The following is a 21,852-nucleotide window of genomic DNA, read 5'->3' as shown; positions in this document are numbered from 1 at the left end:
CAGCTAGACGGGACGGACCTTTTCGTGAAAAGAAGCAATAAAAGTAACACCTAGAAACGTAAACAACAATAACAACATAGACGCTGAACTTCTGGAAATTCAAGTGTCGGTTACTTCCATGCACTTCATTTGTTTACTTGTGGGATTTAATGTTTCCTCGGTTTCTGAAACAAACGTTTGAAGCGATATCAATATTAGGTGGACAGTAATTGCTGTAACTGTAAAAGTGTTTATTTATTGCTGCTGCTTACAGCAAAAACAAACCATTGCGATATCAGTATCATTAATGTACTTTCAGTCCGCTACGCAGGAATGGTTATAGTTTATAATGTCGCAATGCTTTTGTAATGGTTCCAGTTTTAGCCAGAAGCCAAAACAGCACCTGCTTGTTACTCTTATGGCTACAGACGTTATCGATGGATTTAGGTGTCTATGTACACGAAATAACGTGTATTACAGGTTTACGCAGTAGTTTAGACTTGTACACTTCATTTTCACGTGAGGCGTCAAGATCTGTAGTAAGCAGAAATTAGGTCACCAGTGTAATAAATGAATAAATGTGACTGAGAATCGAGAATTATTTCAGATCCACATGCTATAATACGGAATTTAAATTCGAAAACCCACTAGTCTATTTTAGCTTCAGAGGAATGTGATGTAACGCTGTGCATTTAAACTAAATTTCCTTCGCAAATAGAACGTACGTGTCGTTGTAACATTATTCACGAAGTACCAGATATTTTAATTTTCTCTGGTGCCAAATTTACCCATTTTCGAATCTCTCGAATACTCGCTAACGTAGAAATGCGTCGGAGAGGAATGTTGTCGTATCAAAGCTAGCCACATGTGAGTGAATAGAACTATCGATGTAATAGCATTTGCCGCGGTAAGCAGAGCAGAGTAATTGTACGCCGAGCTCTAACCGTATTCAGACGATGCGAAATTCCACTAACTGTATGTTGCGGGAGAACAGTAGCCGATGTCGCTCCCAAAGATTATCAGGATTGTGTGCAACCATGTGGACGTCAGCGGTCTTCCAGCGTCGCGTTTCGTGCTGTGTGGCTCATCTGTCAACTATATGCTGAAGGAGCATCAAAGCAGGTAGCTGCTAGATTAATTCTGAGAAATAGTAAACATGCTGTTTGCAACATTCCAGCGATTTACTTCTGAATTATCATCGGTCTTGTCACTAGGGTTTCACGAGCTTCATACTTGTACTGAACTAAATTGGGTATGTACAGTCTTAGACAATAAAACTGACCGCCGGCCGGCCGCCACCGAGACTAAGTCCGAGTCATTCACTTAAGGTGGCCAATAAAACTGACCGCCCCTGACAACTCTAAGTCCGGCCATCCGCACAATTTGGCAACACTGTAAGATGCGGAAGTGTTAGGAGGAAGTGTTGTCTACTACCGAGACGATGTCGGACTATGTGAGCCCGTGGTCTAGTGGCTAAGTCGGCTCTCAGCCGTGGCAGCGTGCGGACGGCCCCGCGCGCCGGCCAGTGCTCCGCTGCAGGCGTTTGTTTACTTCCGTGTCGTAGCTTTCAGGCTTGCGTCCGTCCACCGTGAACAACATGTCGAGCGCTTACCGCCGTGCGACCCTTAAAGTTTCCTTCCCAGCTGAACATGCGCGACCTCGTGCACATGAAGTTGAAACGTTCATACGTGAAGAAGTTCGTTTAGATCCTAACCACGTTATCGGAATCCATTTTTCGATCACGAGTAGTGTCGTTCATATTAAAATGACAAACACCGAGGTGTGTGAAGATGTTATTCGCCGCCATGCCAATGGACTTAAGTTCAAATACTCTGATGGTCACGTCGGAGCTGTAGCACTTGAACTCGCAGAGTACGGTCAACGCACGATTAGGGTGTTTGAACTACCTTTTGAAGTGCCGAAGGACGAAGTTGTCTCTGCGTTACAACCATACGGTAACGTCATCGGTTACTTAGAGGAAAAATGGCAAACCTTCACGACCTACCATGTCCTTAATGGTGTGCGTCAGGTCAAAATTGAACTGAAAAAACATATTCCATCATACCTGACCATTGGCGGGGTGCGAGCCATTGTCATGTACGACGGCCAACCCCGAACATGTGCGGGTTGTGGACAAGAAGGCCATGTCAGATCCGCCTGCATGCGACGCCGCCTGATCCAGACGCCGGTCGGCGAGGAAGCGTCCCCAGCGGTGATGACTCAGATCCCTGTCACATACGCCAAGGTTGCCCAGGAAGGTAGCACGTCTACACAGAGTCTTCCTGCTCCGTTGACGTCGTCTGATCAGGTAGATGCAACCGCTCCTGAGATTCCTTCTGAGGTGCCCCAGACGCCAGATCCTAACCTGCCGAATCATCGCAGCACTGTGACTGAAAATGCTACTGAGATGGACGTTGATCCGGGAGTGGTACCTACTTCTGCTTTCCTTCAGACTGGTCCGGAGTCAGACGAAAGCCACCCGCAATCGGACTCTGAACGACTTGTTCGAAAACAAGGGTCGACACGAAAGAGAAAGAAACGTAGCCGTACATCCCCTGATGAATCCATTCTACGGATGGATACCGGGGATGCAGACCCGAAGATGGACGACAAACCGATCTTTGATGACCGAAAGGCTGATGCGAAAGACCCGCCACAGGCGACCACTGGCAACGAACACCCCTCCTTACTGACGCCGTCGCCCCCACAGGTCGACGTTGAAGAGAGCCTATCCGATGAGACGAAAACTACGTCTCCTCTCCACGTGGATGACGTGCACAGCCGATGCCCTACCGCAGCATCAGTCTCCTGGGCAGACGACGTGGAGATCGAAGGGACTGGGGTGGATGCTGCTGATGATGGGGCACCCCCATCGGTTGCGCCCGCGCCCGCAAACTCTCTACAATAGCAGCCTCTTCAGCGGACAGGCAAGATCGACGACCTCTCGCTCCTGAAGAAGAAGCCCCAACTGTGCCTGTGGGACTCCAACACCAGCATTATCGTGTCGCAACGATTAACCTGGCGACCATTCGTGCGCCCCACAAACTAGCGCTGCTCTGCGATATGATTTATGATGCGGACATAGATATTGCGCTTTTTCAGGAAGTGCATGTCGCCGATTTTTCACCACCACATGGCTTCACGGTGCATCTTTCTCCCGCTTCGGACACCGGTAGTGGTGTTGCCATCATCTTACGCGAAGGTCTTCCTGCCGAAGATGTCCTATACCTCCCCAGCGGCAGAGGTATGGCCCTTACTCTCTTTGGTGTACGCATCATCAATATTTATGCGCCGTCGGGCTCCAGCTACCGTCGTGAACGCAATGCCTTCTTCGCGAATGAAGTCACACCCCTTTTTATGGGACCAAACGATGACTGGATCATGCGTGGAGACTTCAACTGCACCCAGCGACCTCAGGATCAATTGCCGCGTCACTCACCATGCGCAACTCTGGAAACAGTCGTCACGCGGCTACAATTTGTCGACACGCGGAGACGTGTTCACGGTGATCTTTTGGGCTTTACGTACCATACTGCGCACTCCTCTAGCCGACTGGATCGCATCTACATCTCGCGATCCCTAATTCAACACACTCGACAGGCTGAAATCTGGCCTGTTGCTTTCTCAGACCACGAGGCTTACTTCTGTGATGTTGTTCTCACAAGACAGGCAGTATGGCACGGACGTGGGTTATGGAAACTGAACACGGCACTTCTTAATTCACCTGACTGTCGACTTCTAATAGAAGACACTTGGATCACATGTAATAGACGCCGACCCACGTATCCGTCTACCATATCCTGGTGGATCCAATGTGCAAAACCTGCTCTTCGAAAAACTTTAATCCAGTATGGCAAAGATGTTGTCGCCTGGAGGAAGAGCACTATGGACTTTTACTACAGGATCCTACGAGAATGCTCCACGATGCCAGCCTCCCCTGAGCCCCATACAAGGATGAACCAAGCTAAGGCCCAAATCTCCAATCTCATGCGACGGCATTTGGAAGGGGCGATAGTACGAGCTCGTACTGCTGATCGCATGCCTCGTGAACATCCGTCGATGTACCATATCATCCAAGAACGACAAAATCGACGCCGACAATTGATTCACGTCCTAACGGATCAAGAAGGGCGTCGCTACGTAACCCAATCTGCCATAGGGAATGTGCTTCACGCCCACTACCGGCAGCTCTACGCCGCAGTTCCACATTCCCCAGAGTTGATCGAGGAAGTCTCACAGCTCAACTTCGGTGGTATCCCAGGAGATGCGGCGATTGACTTGATGTCGGAGGTGAATGATGAGGAAGTCCGCGATGCGATCCGGGCAGGAACCATCAATCGCTCCCCTGGCCCCGACGGTCTTCCCCTCGAATTTTATCGCACCTTCCGTGATTTGTTAGAGTCCACATTCACCTCCATCTGTCGGGAACTGATGTCTCCGCAAGTACCTGTGCCGGACGCTTTCATGGAAGGAATTATTATTCCGGTACATAAACCGCACGGTGGCAACAATATCAGTGATTATCGGCCCCTCACCCTCCTTAACAGTGATATGAAAATCTTCACTCGCCTTTTGGCAGCACGACTTAAAAACGTTGCCCGCTATGTTGTGTCGCCAGACCAAGCATCTTTGGGAGGTGACAACAATATTCGCACGGCTTTATGCCGCTACAGGGATATGATCGCCGTTACCCAGGCACAACGCCTCTCTGGGGCACTTGCGTCTTTGGACTTTAGTCAAGCTTTTGATAGGGTTGACCATTAGTTCCTTACGGCCGTTCTCCACCATATGGGTTTCCCGGTCACCGTTATCACGGTAGTGATGCGCCTTCTGCGGGGTGCCTCATCCAGGATTATGTACAATGGCAGACTCACTCCACCGATAGTAATAGGTCGATCCGTACGTCAAGGTTGCCCTCTATCAGCAATTTTGTACGCCTTTTCCTTGGTATCCTTGCTATGTGGACTAAGACAACGTTTGGTAGGGTTGTCCATAGATCGCTACCGATTCTGTTGCACGGCCTATGCTGACGATGTCGTCATCTGTTTACGTAATGCCGACGAAGTTCGAGCTGTTTTGACGTGGGTAGCGACTTATGGTGAGGCGTCGAGTAGCTCTTTAAACGTACGTAAGTCACAAGTTATGTTCATTGGCACGGGACTTCCCGTGGAGTGCGTTACACCTCTCACCACCGTTGATACCATTCGTTGTTTGGGAATAGATTTTTCATCTGATCTCCGGCGTTCAGCCACCATCAACTGCCGACGCCTCCTTTTAATGATCAGAGCAGGTCTTATGGACCATCGCCTTCGATCCCTAGATATTCTCCAACGAGCTCGATATGTCAATACATATATCGCATCCCGAGTTCCCCATGTAGCGCAAGTTCTACCTTTCCTGCTTACTGTGGCACGTCGCATGTTGGCAGCGATGGCATCTTTCGTCAGCTCTGGGATGTTGTTCAAAGTTAACTATGCGACCCTTACTCTTCCCCGTGAACGAGGTGGGATAGGTCTGTTTCACGTGCCGGATGGAGCTCGCGCCCTATTTGTCAGCTCCCAGATGACGGTATGGACACGTTGCCCAACGAGCCTCACTGGTCTCCTCCTGTCGGCATACTCGCCAGTCTCACTGTCAGCCCCAGTGATGATCTCGGATGTTCCAGCCCAGTTCCATTATATACGGTACTTCTTTCTGGAACTCAGTTATCTACGCCTCACCTTACCAAGACAGCTTTTACTCAAGACAAAGGCAGGATACAATGTCCTCCAATTAGGTCGTCCACCTAACCCGATTGAACTAAAGTTCCCCCAGGTTGACTGGCGTCATGTATGGCGCGCGGTGTTCGCCTGTTACCTTGACACAAATGTTCAATCCGTCTGGTACATAACTGTCAATGGTAAGCAAATCAACCAATTTCGCCTTCATCGTATCCACCTCGCCCAATCACCTCTATGCTCCACGTGTGGAGTGCCAGACAATGATGAACATCGGTTTGTTTGCGGACCGGCGGCGGAGGTTTGGCACTTGGTTCGACGTATTGTGGCTTTTCTAACGCGGGACATTCCGGATCGGATTACTCCCCTTTCATTATTATTTCCGGAGCGTGACTATTTTCCTCGGACAAAGACCAATGCTGTGAATTGGATTCGCGGACATGCCTTTCACTACTTATTTGGACAAACTGTAGACTCTGTACTCGATTTTTGGACATACCTCAATGACCGTCATTATGTCGTTGTCCGTCACCCAAAATACAGACAATTTTTCTCGAACTTCCTTGGGAGTGCTTTCCACGAGCCGCCTTGCAGCTGGAATGTGTTAAGCCAAGAGAGAAGAAGGTTTCCTGTTTGAACCAATGAACATTTCTGAACAATTGAACGGAACACATCAATTTCGAGAAGACGTGACTCAACATATTACCAGCGGGGCGCAGAAGGCCTCTGATCAATTACACAAAAAAAAAAAAAAAATAAATAAATAAATATAAAACAAAAAAATTAAAATAAAATTCAGAAAAAGGAAGATTTTGTTTTGTTTTTAAGGTTAGCCCTAACAAAAAAAAAAAAAGTGGCAAGCGTCGTGAGTTCGCGTCCAACTGTAAATTATTATTATTTTTTTTTTTTTTTTTGCCACAGTCGGTCTAAAGTTATGAGTCTGAGTGAACATCGAAGATAATTCGCTTCACATTCTACCCACCAGCAATAACAAGTATTCCAGAAACAATTCCGCAGGAGAGATCGTGGCTAAGCCGCGATCATAACAGCTAACGCTCGAACGTTTCCTTGCGCTGCAGCGGCTACCGGCCACCGGCCAGACGCCACCCGCCGCGCCGCCTGAAATCCGGCGCCGCCCATGTGAACGCGGCGCCACGCTGTCAGTGCATGTATCAACTGTCATTTTCGAATTTGAAGTTCTAGTTGTCATCTTGCAGTTAAGCATTGGATTTTGCATACTTGAAAATCATGAACTACGGTTAAGCATTGTAAAATTGAGTCGCAAGTGGAAATAGGTGTAACATCTGCAACACAACGTTTACTTTTGGTATAACAGAGGGGTGAATGCAGAGGAGGCAGCTAGAAAGATTTGAATTGTGTGTGGAGCGAGTGCTTTTGGGAAAAAAACACTAGAAAAAGATATTCTTGTATCAACAAAGATCGTTCTGACAAGAATGATTTTCCACATTAAGGAAGTCTCGACTACTGATATATGTGATAGATCACCATTTTACCATCATGCGACATTTGCATTCAACAGGCAAAGTTCAGAAGTCTGGTGTAGGAGTACTGCATGTTCTAATTCGAAACAACAAAAGTCAACGGAGTGACTATTATTGAACGTCATCAGGTCGCTCATTGAGCATTCGTATGCAGTACTGTTACTGGTGACGTGTTATGATGCCTTTATCGTTAACTTCCTAAGAAGAAATGAAAGGCTGAGCCCCTCCAAAAGACATAAACTCGAGCAAAGAGTAGTGTGAACATAATATTTTACATCTGATAGCTCCAAAAGTGTGTTTTGGGCTACGAATTCTGCCCCAAGGGCTGTGTGCAACACAGCTGGAATTTGTTGCCAACAACTGAGACACCTTTCGGTCTCAGCGTAAGAAAATCGAGCAACACAACTACATCACATGTGCTACTGCATGATAACGCACTTCTTGATTTGAGACACAAAACTATCCAGGAGACTGAAATTAAAGTCGTCTCTCAGGCACTTGTATCGATAGAGAAGTCCTCTCTCAAGCACTTGTCCCTCTCGTCATATATTCGTAAAGTTTTACCTTTCTCGCTCTTGATCGATCAACCGTCAACGCAATTCATTTCTAGACGAAAATACTCTTAAAACTACTCTGGTATAATGATATCGTTGGAACCAGTAGGTTTCTACTGGCGTAGAATTTGTAAACAACTTAAGCATTGTCAGATCGTTTTAGACATCGTGAAAGAAAATTCTTTTGCTGATTAATTTCTCTTTGATGATTACTGTTGCGTTTAGTAAACTAATGGAAAATCCAATTAAAATATTCACTGTACTAATACAAATTAAATTCAGCATACTACAGAAACATCACGACGGCAGACTATCTTAATAAAGCATTAAGTATCTGTAAGACGATTGAGCCTATTTTAACACGAATTAGTAGGACATTACCGACTTATGACTTCGAAAAGATCTGTATTTACTTCATTTCCTGTATCATTCGCAATTATTATGAAAATGTGGCATTTCATATATATAATTACGTATTCACAACAACAAAAAATATGTCGTCATTATGAATTTGGCAGTACCGTAAGGTTTTCGCTCTGACACTAAGGGTTACTGAAAGTAGCAATGCGCATTTTGCTAAGCGCTGTCTTACGATTCCCTTATTGCGTTTGTATCTGCCTGCTTGAAGCTAAGCTACAAAAGAATTAAAAATCTGGCTGAAGTCACTTCCGAGGTCACTCACACAACACATCAGCTGGTATCCTTCCTGGCACTATAACTGAAACTTGGCAACAGCGCAGAATATGTTTGGCAACTCTGTGACCGGCGAGTTACTTCCTTGATGGCACAGAACTATCCTGCTAAATTCACTTGATATTATCGTGTCATTTCAATTGGATACTGCAAGTGATTTTCTCTTGAGACGTGACATAAGGATATCAGTTAATGCTTTTGAGTCAACGAAAGTGGTTCCACACGGGAAACACAACTACTCTCGTCTCTTACGTTGCGATTTATTTGCCATAGCGGCTACTGAGCCAGTAAGTACGTGAAAGACCCGTACCTGTTCGCTAGCTCGTAGGTAACGTGCTTGCCTGTCAGGTGCACGCTGCCTTTGTTCGCCTTTCGAGACTTGCGGAAAGCAAGATTTTTAGTTCTTTTGTAGCAGAACTACAAGCAGGCAGATACAAATTCAGTGAGGGAATGGTAAGACAACGCTCTAGCAAAATTCGTCTTGCTACTTTTAGTAATCCTTAGTGTCAAAGCGCAAAACCTTACGGTACTGCCAAATTCATAATGCCACTTTCATTTTCTGCCAACATACTTTTTTGTTTTTGTGAATACGTAATTTTATCTATGAACTGCCACATTTTCATAATACTTACGAAGCAAATCATGTGAGGTAACACTTCACCAACTTGTCGGGAAGGTGGAAAAAGCACTACCCTTTCTGGATGCTCTCTGTATCTTCCTGGATGTCGAGGGGGTTCTAGTAATACGACCTTCGAGTAAATGGTTAGAGATGAAGAACCTAGTGGTGAATGAACTCATAGATGAGCTGAATGCGGGAGACTACTCTTGAAAAGAATGAGTAGACGATTTATTCACAATAAGACTTAGAAAATTTGATAGTATTGTTAAACCTGTGTGCACTGAACATTGTGAAAAAGTATTTAAAGACAAGCTGCACGAAAATTGGTGTAGTATTATTTATGGGGAAGCATGTCCAGCACATATACTGAAACATTATGTTTCTCGATGAAACTTTAGAGAGGATAGAGGGTTGTAGTGTATCTAGAGGTAGCCCTGGATGGAAAACTATTATGAACACCTCACATAAAGAATATATTCCACTGCGAAAGATCATCTTATAAGCACTAGAAGCTGCTGTAGGGTAAACTGGGGTCTAAACACAGTACGTACTGGATATACACCTCTGCAAAAATTACAATGATAATTTATTGTCATATAATATGAACACAGTCGAACAGAAGGTGCTGTAGGGTAAACTGGGGTCTAAACCCAGTACGTACTGGATATACACCTCTGCAAAAATACCAATGATAATTTATTGTCATATAATATGAAGACAGTCGAACAGAAGGTGCTGTAGGGTAAACTGGGGTCTAAACCCAGTACGTACTGGATATACACCTCTGCAAAAATACCAATGATAATTTATTGTCATATAATATGAACACAGTCGAACAGAGGGTGCTGTAGGGTAAACTGGGGTCTAAACCCAGTACGTACTGGATATACACCTCTGCAAAAATACCAATGATAATTTATTGTCATATAATATGAACACAGTCGAACAGAAGGTGCTGTAGGGTAAACTGGGGTCTAAACCCAGTACATACTGGATATACACCTCTGGAAAAATACCAATGATAATTTATTGCCATATAATATGAACACAGTCAAACAGAAGGTGCTGTAGGGTAAACTGGGGTCTAAACCCAGTACGTACTGGATATGCTCCTCTGCAAAAATACCAATGATAATTTATTGTCATATAATATGAACACAGTCGAACAGAAGGTGCTGTAAGGTAAACTGGGGTCTAAACCCAGTACGTACTGGATATACACCTCTGCAAAAATACCAATGATAATTTATTGTCATATAATATGAACACAGTCGAACAGGAGGTGGCTGCTAGGGAGTCTGGCAAAGTGCAGAGACTGGCCTGCTTTCAAAAACAGACGGAATTAGCAGGACATCCACTCTTGGGATGGATATTAGGCTAGACATGCCCGCCTTACACCTGTGGCTTAAAATGGAGGCCGCAGCAGGGACATAAAGGCTAAAAATTGTAAATAACTGGATAGAGTTAGAATATACGGAATCCCAAATCAGTATGGCGATGGCTGGGGAAATGCCGACTAACTATACAACAACTTCTAGCTGTTTCAATAAACCTTGCCATGTAACAGTTGGAAGCAGGGAGCAGTGGAAGAACGAACCACTACACCGTTCAGGAGACATAATATAGTGGTATATTGACAGGTCGAAAACAGATGAAATCACCGGGTCTGGTGTACTGCCTAGAATCTCCTTAGGGAAGATGGCCACAGTATTACATAGTATCTTCTATTAGCATGTGCACGGAGGAGAATTAGAGTAGACCCTACAAAAATCGTAGCATCTACTTTTATTCAGACAGCCAAGCAGCTCTGAAATCTCTATCAGCCCGTACAACTAGATCGAAGGTCGTTGCAGAATGCCATGAAGCATTTTCTGTCGGACATGTCCGAAAGAACAGACACCACACATATATCCATATACAGAGTGTTTCAGGAGGAATATTAGATATTTTAGCAGGTGGTAGTACAGACGAATTGCGTAAAAAAATTCCATATAAATGGGTCCACTTTTTATTGTGTACAGAGATACAGCTGTTAGTACGTAACCATAACAAACTCAAAGCAAAGGCAACGGGGACATTCAAAGATGATTTTCAAAAATTCCCCCACCAACTACAATGCGCATTTGACTTCTCTTGATAACACCACGTGTAGGTCGTCTTTGCGTTCTTTTATGAGGGCTGCACTATTCATAATCCGAACGATCAAATCGGCTCTTGGGTTTACTTTATCTTTATAGACTTCGCCTTTAACCATCCCCGCAGGCAAAAATCGAAAGAGATAAGGTCCGGAGACCTTGAAGGCCAAGAAATGTGCCCATATCTAATGATCCATCTTCCAGGAAATGTTAGATTTGGATAATGTGTAACCTGACGACTAGAATGTGGAGGAGCCCCGTCATGCTGGAGGAACATACGCATTATTGTAGCCAAATGAACCTCTTCCAATGACGCTGGAATCTCATTTTCAAGGAAGTGTAGACAACTGGGACCTGTAAGGACCAACATACGAAACGAAAATGCATTGAACCCAGCTATCTGTATGTTCAATAAAAATTGGACGCACGTTATATGTCATTATTTCAACAATTTGTCTATACTACCATTTCCTAAAATATTTACTATACCTCCTGAAACATCCTGTATAATTATTTGGGTCTCCACGGGTCATCGAAAGTTTTCAGTGCTAGACGCACGACATCGTCCGACCCTCGCGGGAATACAGTGTGGACGCAAGCTAGTGGAACAATGGCCGGGGGGTACCGCGCATGTGGTGTGCGGCAAAAATGGGAATTCGCGTCTGACGAGAAGCGTGTGTCGATAGGTGCTGCTGAGAGGTTGACTGCTGTGTCATCATAGTGTCCACCGTCGGAGGTTCGAATCCTCCCTCCGGCATGGGTGTGTGTGTTGTCCATAGCGTAGGTTAGTTTAAGTTAGATTAAGTAATGTGTAAGCTTAGGGACCGATGACTTAAGCAGCTGGGTCTCATAAGTTCTTACCACAAAATTACAAAATTTTAATACCAAAATACTGCATCTCGGCTCTTAAAATAGTGCAATAGAAGCGGACTGGTTAGATGTAACTGAAGAGTCTCCAACTCCGACAGTGGTTAAGAGCGAACCCCAAGAGCATGGCCACTAATAACTGGGAGCGGAATGTCATCCGAAACGTTTTGAAGGACCACGACAGGACCGGATCTTCGACACCTGCCCTCTTTGCATCCGCCTACCTGGTGCTGAAAGCCTTCTCAAAAATTAAAAAACAATAGTGCAGTGATCAGAACGTCTGTCTAGTAAGCAGGAGGTCTGGGTTCGGAGCCCAGTCGGTCACAAATTTTCATCTGCCAAAGTTGCTGTATTTCAACGCGCTGTGACAGTGTGGTCGTCGGTCCTTCGATATTTAAGATGCAATTGTTTTTTGAGGCAATAGAGGTGATTTGCGAACATTTGTCTTGCCATCAATGTAACAGGACTTCAACGGCATCCAACCCTTAGTCATACCTTTGTGGGCGGCCGGAGTGGCCGTGCGGTTCTGGGCGCTACAGTCTGGAGCCGAGCGACCGCTACGGTCCCAGGTTCGAATCCTGCCTCGGGCATGGATGTGTGCGATGTCCTTAGTTTAGTTAGGTTTAATTAGTTCAAAGTTCTAGGCGACTGATGACCTCAGAAGTTAAGTCGCATAGTGCTCAGAGCCATTTGCACCATACCTTTGTGCCGGCGCTAACCGATGTCATATACATGCGAATTAGATTGTAGTTCATATTTAGTCAAATAACGAATGGTCAGTATACAAGTATGCAGGCCTGGGTGGCCGAGCGATTCCAGGCGCTACAGTCTGGAACCGCGCGACCGCTACGGTCGCAGGTTCGAATCCTGTCTCGGGCATGGATGTGTCTGATGTCCTTAGGTTAGTTAGGTTTAAGTAGTTCTAAGTTCTAGCGGACTGATAACCTCAGAAGTTAACTCCCATAGTGCTCAGAGCCATTTGAACCATTTCTTAAGTATACGAGTATTTACGAACAGTAAAATGCAGGATTGGCCCCAAATGGATCTGAGCACTATGGGACTTAAAATCTGTGGTCATCAGTCCCCTAGAACTTAGAACTACTTAAACCTAACTAACCTAAGGGCATCACGTGTGTGATGCCCGAGGCAGGATTCGAACCTGCGACCGAAGCAGTCGCGCGGACAAGCAGGATTGCAGTGAACTGATCACTTAACCAAGTGCAACATGGAGTACTTGTGTAATGAGTCATTCCAGCTGCATAGCTGAGGGTAAGATTTGTTAAGCATTTCGTTGCAGAATTAATGTAATACCAGCACGATAATCTCTGCAGTCATACTGTATTAGGAGCCCGCGATTGGAGTACTATGTTCGTTGAATCGGATTACTCAAGCTGAGGCCAAATAAAGACAAGCGATGACGCCACATCACTATCTTTACTTAAGTAGGTAGTCAGCGCTAAGCCGGCCAGGGTGGCCGAGCGGTTCTAGGCGCTACAGTCTGGAACCGCACAACCGCTACTGTCGCAGGTTCGAATCCTGCCTCGGACATGGATGTGTGTGATGTCCTTAGGTTAGTTAGATTTAATTAGTACTAAGTTCTATGGGACTGATGACCTTAGAAGTTAAGTCCCGTAGTGCTCAGAGCCATTTGAACCATTTTGAGTCAGCGCTAAATTATGTGCGCCACTATTAACGTTACTGTATGCAGCTTGACAGCATAACACCACCACAACTACTGACAACCTGAACCATTATCATCACGCAGTTGTGACTCTCAGTGATTACAGGTTGCTGATGTTTGTCAAGAATAGCGGAAAGCGCCTCTGAAGTTCCATTTGTATTACGACCAAGACGGAGAGAATGCTTAATAACAGTAATAGGTCACCCAGCGAAGAGAAGATTCCACGTATTGTCTCAAGTTCTTGCAGTCTGATATTAATGTAGTTCCGATACTTTCACACTAACGGGTTCTTTTGGCTATCGAGATACTCATATGGGAATCATTAAAGTGTAATTGCTAGAACGCTCAACTACCTTAATAACACCTCATTCTGGATTGAATACGACTCGGAAAGCGACGTTAATTTGACGTTTTCATCGTCTCCTGACGTCTCACTGAATGAGGTCTGCACGCACAGTTGTGTTGCCTGCCGCAAGGATTCTATGAAGTGTTGTGGCAGCTGGCAGTCATTGCTGAATACACACATGTGCAAATATCCTCACTGCTCTAGCGGACCTCGTCTTTGTTGCATTTTTTCCATACCGTAATTAGCACAATAACATAAGGCTTGTTCTGCTGAAGAGCTTGATTCCCACAAGTCCTTAAATAAGAATCTCCTAGCTGGAGTAATACATGAAAGGAAACAGACTGTTGGACAAAAGAATGGACAGCTCCCTGCTTTTGACGTTTCCGATAGCGCCTACGATAAGAATCTGGTGTCATATTATGCTTCAGAACTCTAAACTGTTTATTTTTTTACTTCATACTAAACCAAAAGTTGTGATATGAGACGGCTTATATGCTTCTCAGGAACTTTAATTTTTCGTGTTTATTTTCTCACTTCATATTAAAACAAGGGCGTTAATATGAGAAGAGGAAATGAAATATACGCTTCCAAGACATAATATTTCCTTGTGTGCTATTACTGCATACGTGAAAGCTCTGCAGTTAATTTTTGTATGTTGGATAAATTTTGATATCACCTCACATTCCTTTGTGGGAAGGTTCCTATTTTCTTGGGATTCAAATAGAGTGGACATTTCATCACTGGTTAATATTCTGATGACTAATGACATGATACCCGTTGCAATTGCTCCATGGCACCTGTGAGTAGAGTCTCACGTTGGTTACTATAAGAACACGCAGGCAGTGATACCCGCTCACTGCAGTCAGAGCCAAGGTGATTTCTTTCTGTTTAGGGCGAAGCGTCTGCTGCAGTGTCCACGCTCAGCCAACATAAACAAATCGCGGCGGCATTGGGCACTGCTAATCGCTGCACTTGTCGCGAGCCTCGACAACAAGAGCGCACTGTCTCTGCTAACGACACTGTGGAGTTAATACATCTTACTTAACGTAATACGCAGGACATGGGATGGGTAAAAATTCAGTTTGTAACTTCCCATCGCATTAAAATACTTTACACTCATATTTGGTGCAATATTTATTGTTGGTTGTCTCTCTAATTTTAATAGTATTGACTCAGATTGTGCGTGGACACGAAAACACACACACACACACACACAGTCATTGATTCCAGTGAGGGTGACAAGTACTGTGTGTTGAACAACACATGCACCAGTCAGTTCTTCAGTTGGCGTCGAGTGGGTGAGATTGTTCAATTAAATTACGTTGCAAGAATTGGAAGGAGGGGACTGAAAGTAAATGGACTTGTTGTATGCTAAAGAGCTGCGACAAAGCAAAGCTTGACCGATTATCAGATAATTGTCCACACGGGTTTTGTGGACGAGTATACTTTTAGTAACCAACCCACCCACGATCATTACGTAAGATTTCCAGAGGGCGTAGGGGAATTTATTTCATTAAGTCGTCGACAGTGTAGCGTGATGGTTTACTTCCCACCATACGTTTTCTATATTCGTCCAAAGGTCGCTTGCATTTGTAGGGACATATGGCCATGACCTTGTTATTTAAATAACGTATTTGTAATAAGCACATTGGATTATTATTTTCCACAGTGTTTAAGAATTCAGGCCCTGTCATAGGTAAGTGATCTGGATTCAACAGTCCGATTAAGAATGTGGTTCACCCAGTCTATCATATCATGAGAGTTGTAGTCGGATATTCAAATTAAGACTGACTGGCTGAATCCGATTAGGACGATCTTGTATCGACATGAAATTACCGAAATCTGGTAATTTGAACGTCTGTATTGCAACAATGCTGCGCACATAAATTCCTATTATGGAGTAACAGCTAGCAACTGTCTAAGAAAAAGTGAGAAATATGTCGACTAGCAGCAATGTAACGTAATTATAACCTATATTCATCTGATGGAAAAATGGAATCGAACAATACACATCTATTTCAGTGGTGGGAAGATACTCCATATCAGATTTGCTGATGATATAATGACAATAATAATAATAATAAAAATCGCGTGTGGCCGAGAGGGAAAACCCTCCCCCATATGGGTGGTACCGAGGAAATCAAATACTTGGGATGAACCAAATACTAACACAGTCCTGGACGGCTACTCAATCCGTTGAACCCAAAATCCAGACACATCTGATTGAAAATCACCGCTACTCTGGTCACCGTCTGTTATCTCAATAAGCTTGGCTGAAAATATTTGCTTCCAAAGGCTTCAACACCCTCTGGTCCTGTCTGGTCCCGGTATCACCCAGGCCAAACCAATGAAACACAAGGAAACATGAACTATGCAAGCAAAGGTAACTTTACCCCAGGTGGTACACAACCTGGCCACCGATAGGCGGCAGTTGGATTTTCGCACTCTGGGGAGTCCAGGTTAGCGCGGCAAAGAATATCGAAGATCTCTGGTAAATTTCCCTACAAGCAGAAAACATTCATTTAAAAACTAAACATCGATACATTGGTCCAAACAAGAAACCTCAATAATCTCACAAAAGAAAACGACCGCAAAAAAATTCTCATCCTTGCTCTTCAACAACCACGATTAATTGACAATTGAAACATGCATTACGGAAACCATTGCATCTTCAAGAGAAAAATACAACAAAAGGTAGCGAAAGGCGTACCAATCTTCGGCACTGCATTTCTCGATCTATCATCAACTCTGTCAAAGAAATCGGATCCATCAACAATCGACTTATGACTATGCTCATTCAGAGCCCCTATAAAAGATATTCACTCGAAAATACTATGAGCAAAATTCACCAAGATGACGTGAAAATACTAATGGGAGACTTCAACTCTCTATTTGGGACAGAAAAAACCTGTAGAAAAATCATTGTACAAATTCAACACGCCGAAACGCTTAGACCAACGGCACACGTCTGATTGACATTTGCCAACAATTCAACCACAAAAGAATGTCTTCCCACTTTAGGAAGTAGCCTGTTCCCAAGAAACATGTTTGGCCACCAGGTGCAAGCTTCTTTCGTTCGCCTTTCGAGACTCGCTGAAAGCCAGATTTTTAATTCTTTTGTAGCTTAGCTTCAAGCAGGCAGATACAAACGCAATAAGGGAATCGTAAGACAGCGCTTAGCAAAATGCGCATTGCTACTTTCAGTAACCCTTAGTGTCAGAGCGAAAACCTTACGGTACTGCCAAATTCATAATGACGACATATTTTTTGTTGTTGTGAATACGTAATTATATATATGAAATGCCACATTTTCATAATAATTGCGAATGATACAGGAAATGAAGTAAATACAGATCTTTTCGAAGTCATAAGTCGGTAATGTCCTACTAATTCGTGTTAAAATAGGCTCAATCGTCTTACAGATACTTAATGCTTTATTAAGATAGTCTGCCGTCGTGATGTTTCTGTAGTATGCTGAATTTAATTTGTATTAGTACAGTGAATATTTTAATTGGATTTTCCATTAGTTTACTAAACGCAACAGTAATCATCAAAGAGAAATTAATCAGCAAAAGAATTTTCTTTCACGATGTCTAAAACGATCTGACAATGCTTAAGTTGTTTACAAATTCTACGCCAGTAGAAACCTACTGGTTCCAACGATATCATTATACCAGAGTAGTTTTAAGAGTATTTTCGTCTAGAAATGAATTGCGTTGACGGTTGATCGATCAAGAGCGAGAAAGGTAAAACTTTACGAATATATGACGAGAGGGACAAGTGCTTGAGAGAGGACTTCTCTATCGATACAAGTGCCTGAGAGACGACTTTAATTTCAGTCTCCTGGATAGTTTTGTGTCTCAAATCAAGAAGTGCGTTATCATGCAGTAGCACATGTGATGTAGTTGTGTTGCTCGATTTTCTTACGCTGAGACCGAAAGGTGTCTCAGTTGTTGGCAACAAATTCCAGCTGTGTTGCACACAGCCCTTGGGGCAGAATTCGTAGCCCAAAACACACTTTTGGAGCTATCAGATGTAAAATATTATGTTCACACCACTCTTTGCTCGAGTTTATATCTTTTGGAGGGGCTCAGCCTTTCATTTCTTCTTAGGAAGTTAACGATAAAGGCATCATAACACGTCACCAGTAACAGTACTGCATACGAATGCTCAATGAGCGACCTGATGACGTTCAATAATAGTCACTCCGTTGACTTTTGTTGTTTCGAATTAGAACATGCAGTACTCCTACACCAGACTTCTGAACTTTGCCTGTTGAATGCAAATGTCGCATGATGGTAAAATGGTGATCTATCACATATATCAGTAGTCGAGACTTCCTTAATGTGGAAAATCATTCTTGTCAGAACGATCTTTGTTGATACAAGAATATCTTTTTCTAGTGTTTTTTTCCCAAAAGCACTCGCTCCACACACAATTCAAATCTTTCTAGCTGCCTCCTCTGCATTCACCCCTCTGTTATACCAAAAGTAAACGTTGTGTTGCAGATGTTACACCTATTTCCACTTGCGACTCAATTTTACAATGCTTAACCGTAGTTCATGATTTTCAAGTATGCAAAATCCAATGCTTAACTGCAAGATGACAACCAGAACTTCAAATTCGAAAATGACAGTTGATACATGCACTGACAGCGTGGCGCCGCGTTCACATGGGCGGCGCCGGATTTCAGGCGGCGCGGCGGGTGGCGTCTGGCCGGTGGCCGGTAGCCGCTGCAGCGCAAGGAAACGTTCGAGCGTTAGCTGTTATGATCGCGGCTTAGCCACGAGCTGTCCTGCGGAATTGTTTCTGGAATACTTGTTATTGCTGGTGGGTAGAATGTGAAGCGAATTATCTTCGATGTTCACTCAGACTCATAACTTTAGACCGACTGTGGAAAAAAAAAAAAAAAAAATACAGTTGGACGCGAACTCACGACGCTTGCCACTTTTTTGTTTTTTTTGTTTTTTTTTATTTTTTTGTTTTGTTTTCTTTTGCCGCACAGTCCATGACTATAGCGCCCTAGACCGCTTTTTTTGTTTTTTTTTCTTTTTTTTGCCTTGCCTCTTTTTTTTTGTCTCTTTAGACGCTACCCCCTTTTTGGACCACTTTTTTCCCTTAAAAAGCCCATTAGGAAAATGATGGAACTAAAAAAATAAATAAATAAAAAAATAAGAAAATAAAAAAGAAACCTAAGTGCCACCGCCACTTGTCATCCTATAACAAAAAAAACTGATCCACTTCAGGCGTTGGCTCCTGAGTAAGCCCACCCCAGAGAGCTGCCTATACACCAGGGGAAGTATGGGAATCAAGGTTAGGGCTATTCGTTGCCACTTTTTCTTATTTTTTTATATGATTACATTTAGGGAGCGTGTACAAATGAGAATTCTAGTAACTAAGTGTTACAAGTAAGTGTTACAACAACAAAGGTGGCATAAAAGAGTAATCAAAAAAATAAAAATATAAACCACTGATGTAATTCTAACTAAAAGGTTCTTCAATAATGTAACTGGTTCCACTTGGAGCCTCGCCATCGTTATCTGAAGTCTCCAATAGCGCCTTTGAAGGGCATCTGCAACGGAGGCATTCTGCTTCGCTAGTGCCTCAAGGAAAACAGTAGCCTTGCAGCAGCTTGTCTCTTCCTTTGGTCATGGCTGACAAGGCAGAACGTTGAGCCGTTAGGGTGATGCGGCACAGCACATTAACCACAGCCTGGCACTCCCCAGCTGAGTGGGGGGTTAACTAAAACGCTGCGTAAATAATTTGCGAAGAGCGTACGGTATTTCGGTGTGCGTTCGAGGGCATTGTGAGCATTTTGTAGGAACCACCAGTAATCAAGGTGCTCTTTCTCTCCGTCGCTAAAGATGTAGGCGACGGTAAGTCCCTTGAACCATGTAAGCGCATGATATTTTGCAGCCGGAAAGTAAGTTTCATCGGGACAGAGTACGGTCTGCGGGTCAATCATATCAGGTGTAACCCGGAGGTAACAAGCCAGTATCTTCTGTGTTAGTCGCCAAACTCCGGACGATGATGCGCAAGTAAAACGATGTTCATCAGTATCCAAAAGGTGACAATCTGGGCAATAAGGGGAGTCTGCCAGTCCGATAGTGTGAAGTCGCTGGCGTGTGGCATATTTTTTGTTGGCGATCTGATACCACTTCGAACGCACCGTGGATGACAGAAAGTGGTGGTGTATCGTTTTCCACACTCTTGGCCAGTGAACCGTAGGGTACTTGTTTTCCACCACATTATGGTGAACAGCCCGCAGAAGGTTAGTATAAAAATCTTTCGCCTTCGGTGGACGTGTGGCGGAGAGGTTCAAGCTGACATAGCTGTAATCAAGAATGAAGGTCGACACATGGGAGAGCTGTGGTGCGACGTGCGCAACCGACACCGGCGGGACGTTAGAGGCTGGCATCAGAACCTGTAGTAAACGACCCGTGAGAGAGGTATATTGACTTTTCCATCGTTTCCTCATGTTGCTCATGTAAAGGGCAGCTGCTCTCGCCCTGACGTTGACCAATCCCAGCCCTCCTTTGTGCACTGGGAGGGTAAGAGTGTCGGATCGTACTTTAAAGATATGACCTGCGGAAACGTAGTAACTGAAGGCCGCCTGAAGCCGGCGACCTATCTGCAGCGGTATTGGGAGGACCTGTGCCACGTGGTTGAGTTTGGATGCTACGTGGAGGTTCAAGTATTCAACACGTTGTAGCTGATTCAAGTCGCGGAGCAGGTTCTGTCGCACCATTGCGCGTATGATCTGTAATAACCGTCGGTAGTTTGCTGCAGCTGTTTGACGTACATCTTTCTTGAACGTGATGCCCAAACATCGCAGATCAGAAACTGGTGGGAGGGGAGCGAGGGCTTCCGGTCCGAGACCACGCCCAATGTCCAACGCCGCCGACTTGTTGATGTTCAGAAGACTGCCTGCTGCCTGTCCGTATCGCTCAATCCAGGTTAGTACGCTTTGAACTTCGTCATTGGAACGAACCAGCAGTAGCAGGTCGTCAGCGTATGTCCTATAGCGAAAGGTGACGTCCCGCAGCGTGATACCAGATAGGCGGTGGTTAAGGCCCCCTAGGAGTGGCTCGAGTGCGATTGCATAAAGGTAGGTAGAAAGGGGACAACCCTGTCGTAGAGACCTCTTAATGGGTACTGGTCCTACCGTCCTTCCATTGACCTGGACGTGTGAGCTGGCTGCGGTCCAAAGACGCCGTAGGGTGTCGATGAGGCCCGGAGGGAATCCCATACAGTCCATCACTCGTAGGAGGAAGTTTTGGTGCACTCTATCAAAGGCGCGGTTGAAATCGACGGAGACGATCGCCGCTCTCAGACGGCACGCAGAAGCGATCGCTATTAAGTCCCTGCAGTCACCGGTGGCCGTGTGTATGTTGGCTTCTCCCCCCTGCGACGTCTGTTCTGGAGCGAGGATCATCGGCAAAGTCGTCTTAATACGTATCGCCATAATCCTGGTGAAAATCTTGTGATCGGCGTTCAACATTGTAAGCGGCCGGTAGTCGTTAATCGATAGCCCTCCACCTGGCTTGTGTACTGGTATGAGGAGACCTTCTACAAACGCTGGCGGCACAACACAGTCTGGAGACATAAGTTCGCGGAACATTATAACCCAGCGAGGCATCATGAGGTCACGGAAAGTCCGGTAGAATTCGATGGGCAATCCATCAGGTCCAGGAGATTTATTGGCCGCACCTTTGTCCACGGCGTCTTCGACTTCTTCGAGTGAGATTTCCTCTGTTAG

This window comes from Schistocerca americana, chromosome 1 (genome assembly GCF_021461395.2).
Source record: "Schistocerca americana isolate TAMUIC-IGC-003095 chromosome 1, iqSchAmer2.1, whole genome shotgun sequence".
Classification (NCBI taxonomy): domain Eukaryota; kingdom Metazoa; phylum Arthropoda; class Insecta; order Orthoptera; family Acrididae; genus Schistocerca; species Schistocerca americana.
Note: the sequence above shows the minus strand (reverse complement) of the source record.